A 4,481-nucleotide genomic window follows, 5' to 3' on the forward strand; every position below is an offset into this window, starting at 1 on the left:
AAACTTATTTTTCTTAAAACATAGAACACTAAATAAAGAAGTAAAGCAACCAATCTAGTTTGACCTTTGTACTTGATTGCTAGGCCTTTTAAATTTTTGCACATGGAGGATATTAAAACGAAAAATAATTTTTTAAGGTTTTACATATATACAGTTGAATAACCAAAAAATCATAATTACTATTTCAATGCCAAAGAATTTCACTATAATTTATTAAGCTTAGTAACTAAGCTGTATTTCAGTCTAAACAATGTGAAATTTTAGTTTAAAAAACAAGATGGCATTGTAACACTTGAAAATGGCTAAGAAAGCTACAAGGGGGAAATTCTGAGCTTTTAATTGGTTATTCATGTCATATACAGAAGTGTATATAAGGGAACGTTTTCAAAAATGGAAAGAGGTGGGTAGGGTGCTACTGTGTTTGATTTATTACATGACCAATTTTTTAGCAAACTGAAAAGAAAAATGGTTCTTATTTCATATTCCAGCTTGTCAATATCAGTAATTTCAGTTACTAATTTGAACCAGTTCTGCATTCAACATACCACGTGACACACAAAAATTGATGTTTAACTTTTTTTTTAATTTACTTTTAAATTAAAAAATTGAGTAAGGCATAATACTAAAATTTGAAATATAATTATAGTTTGATACCAAATGTATTGACATAAATTCATAAAATAGCAGTTCAATAAAATTTTGAATGCAAGTCAACAAACATGACCTTTCAACCCTGACCAATCTGGAAAGAGTTAACTTTACTGGGACAAGCAGATTCAAAATTTTTCGAAGATTGGATTTACTTGAATATCCGTGGCAATTTCGACTAACTGCTTCTCAAATTCAGTGTAGCAGCACTGCCACAGAAATGACAGGTAATCATGAGTGCTAGGCAGGCTCAGTGTTGGGAAGTTCTGAATGTGTTGCTATTTCTGACACAGTTAGACCAAAGATTGGAGATTACAATCATTCCAAATTGTTTTCATAAAAAACAAAATTGGTATAACAAATAATTTTATGGATCAACTCAATGTCAACACAAATGGAAGATTCTCAGGATATCATTGCCAATTTCGAATTCGATGACGAGGAACCCACTTTGAGACTAATAATGGCTGGAGACGGCTTGAATGGGTAATGAAGAAAAACTTTAATATAAGTTTAACATAACAGCAAATGTACAACTGATGATGACAAAACCTTGTCGAAACGTTGTACATTTGCTGTTATGTTAAACTTAAAGTTTTTCTTCATTACCCATTCAAGCTGTCTCCAGCCATTATCATTGCCAATGTTTCTTACAAACCACCTCTATTCACTATATTACTTTGCAAAGAATTTCAAATGACATACAAGGTCAAAATAATAGAACATGTTACTTTTTGAATATTTAAATCTGGTTGTTCCATTGATAAATATTTTCATATACTCAAGAGAAGAAAAACCTTTGTTACAGCATTTAAGTACTGTTAATTTATTCCTGCAAGTTCAAAAACCGTTTGAGTCTTTGACATATTTTTTGAGCAATTCCACAAAATACTTCTACAGCACCTAGTCCACATGAAAAGCCAAGATTTCAATTGCTATCAATGATACCATAGTTAACTTTCATTAATAAGCACTTCCAACTGAATATATGTTAACCACACTGTTTTAGCTATATCCGGTGACAATGAGGCCTTCACAATACCAGGGCTCTTCAAAGTTAGCTAGAAAAGAAACTGACCGAGATATTTATATTAGCAAGTTACTTGACAAAAACTGTTACTGTATCAAATGGATTAAATTGAAGAGTAATTTTTTCCTCATTTTCATGTCACAGTACATCAGAATTAGGGTAAGAATTCTTTTAACACAAGACACACCTTTGTTTCATAATATATTATATTGTTAACCAATTCTAGGAATAATTAAAAAACATTAAGGGATGTTTTACTTGCTGGTTTTTTGTATATATATATATATATATATCTGTCAAGGTTTGTCTTACACTTACTATGGACACCTACATTGTGTATTGAAACTCAAACCTTCATGTCATACAACATACTGAAAAATGCTAAAGCTAAAAATGAACTATTTTAACTTTTTCCAGTATGGTGTTTTGCATTTTTTACTTGAACAAATAACACCATCAAAGTTTAAAATATTGATTTGTATTTCAATTACTTTTTTTCGAGTAAAATAATGAAAAACTGTTAACCCTAACGTTGAATTTTACAAACCCTATATTCTAAAACCTTTTCTGAATTAAACATAACTTATTTTACAGTTAATTATAAAATTCTAAGTGAATAACGAGACTCGCCTAAAAACAACAACCTTGTTTCCACTTAGATGCCCAATGTAAACATAACAAAGAGACACTTGATGTGAATTTTAGACTAAATATTACATAGTAATTAGTATTTATTAACAAATTGGATGGTTTTAGTATGCTACCACCATCAATTATAGATAAGCCTAAACCTATACAAAGTTTAGCCTAATATGCTATGAACCACATGCTCAATCCAACTTTCAATAATTAACTTGTTAGTGAGAACAGGAAGCTATATTTTCCTTGAAAAAAAAGTTACAGATTTACACCAAAATATACTGATTTTATTATTACAAAATTAATATACATATATATGTCTGACAATATAATGTATTTTATTAGCTTTCTACACCTCACCTTATCCGTTCGCGTTGGCCTAGTAAAGAGAGTCTTTATCTCAAACGGGGTTCACAGCTTTGAAAGTAAAGTGTACTGCCATCTGTTGATGAATTTAAAATACAAGAAAAAAAACGTTTGAAGAATTTTTAAGAACTTTATTCTTTAAATATTCTACACAAAAATGTTTACGTTTTATTTAGGTGCATAATAAATATATTCATATAGTACAAGTATTTAACAGACTCTTCGATCATAATAATAATATATATGCTAGGCTTCCGCAGGATATATTAGGGGGCAAGAAGGTATGATATTAAAGGTGTAATTATAATATAAAAGGTGCACATTTGCTGTTATATTAAAGTTTTTCTTCATTACCCATTCAAGCCGTCTCCAGCCATTATTAGTCTCAAAGTGGGTTCCTCGTCATCGAATTCGAAAAATGTGTAATTTGAGAAACGGAAAATTAATAATCCAAAGGGGCAAGGGCCCCCTTGCGAACGACCATATATATGACATTTCAATGTTATAGAAGTTAATACTTGAACTTCAAGAATATAGGTAATACTTATATAGTGAATATATCGCCCCAGACCCCTTATAACACTAAAAATCGGGTTCCGATATACATGATAGGCACAGTGTATATAGCGCAAAATCTAGCTTTACACTTAACAATAAAGCAAGCAATCAAACTGAACGTGTCAAATACATACTTAATTTTGACAATAGATTGTTATAAATTTAGATATATGCTATATATATAGAAGTTGTTTGTTTTAAATATTCCTGCAAAACTACACATTCACTATCTGTGTTAACTGTTCCTAACAGACTAGAGGGAAGACAGTTAGTGAACAGCACCTACTGTCAACTATAGGGCTAGTCATCAGAAAGTTGGATGTGATCGTTACTTTTATAACGCATCAGCAGCCTCAAAGAGATAGGCGTGATTATGTTGACAGGAGGCGAGCCAAGGACCTTCAAATTCACAGTTTGGTATGCTAAACACTTGGCTGTGATTGGCTGATTTATAAACAGAGAAGTCTTTTTATCAAAACATAGTCGATTTCTTTCTATATATGTGTCACATTCTTCAGAAAATGGAGTTTTGCCTCGTCATTAGAGTTCAAAAACATTTATAGTACAGACAAAGACAGGGAGACAACACGAACGCCGTAACACCTCATCAACATAATGTTACGCCTCCAGTCGTTAATTAATTTTCCGTAACTTCGTTCCCACGAAACTTTAGCGACACAAGTCCTTTCTTAATAAAACTGGTTTATACTTTCTGAATATAACTTTACCGATACACTTATTTTCAACAGTCGCTCTATAACAAACGCTATAACAACGAACGTTAACGTCAACAATACTTTCTGACTGCAGTTCAATTACTCAATACCTACACACACACATTGTCACGTCACGCCGTGACCATCTTATATATACCAGGCCACCCCCAATCTAGCAAATGCTAGAGCACTCCCAAAGGAACAGGATAGCTCTAGAAACGTGGCGTGACACTAGTCACGTGACCTCACTGACGCAACAATAATATATCAAAAGTCTTTGCAGATTCAGATTTCTATGTTGTACATTTCGAAAATAATGGAACTAGATAACATACATTTAAAATTTGTAAAGGACAAACTAGGCTTCAGTAATGAAGACAGTTGTATTTTCTAACAGGTTGGTTGGCATATTGAATGAGTGCCTTCATCAGTAGTGGAGGCCGACACTTTACAAATAGTTTAAAAGGGGAGTCGATAATTTTCTGAAAAATAAAGGGTGCGTTTACGATTTTGCCCTCTAGTGG

At 32.1% G+C, this 4,481-nt stretch overlaps 1 protein-coding gene across 1 annotated transcript in view; it reads right to left on the reverse strand.

Moving 5' to 3' along the window:
* The window catches only part of LOC106464016 (40S ribosomal protein S5), a 13,283-nt gene extending 10,524 nt beyond the window's left edge, over positions 1–2,759 (reverse strand). The window contains exon 1 of the mRNA XM_013924122.2: positions 2,678–2,759. The gene's annotated coding sequence lies outside the window, so the exon portion shown is untranslated. The remainder of the gene's footprint in view (positions 1–2,677) is intronic.
* Positions 2,760–4,481: the final 1,722 nt, after the last annotated feature.

This window comes from Limulus polyphemus, unplaced genomic scaffold (assembly GCF_000517525.1).
Source record: "Limulus polyphemus unplaced genomic scaffold, Limulus_polyphemus-2.1.2 Scaffold1541, whole genome shotgun sequence".
NCBI classification, from domain to species: Eukaryota; Metazoa; Arthropoda; class Merostomata; order Xiphosura; family Limulidae; genus Limulus; species Limulus polyphemus.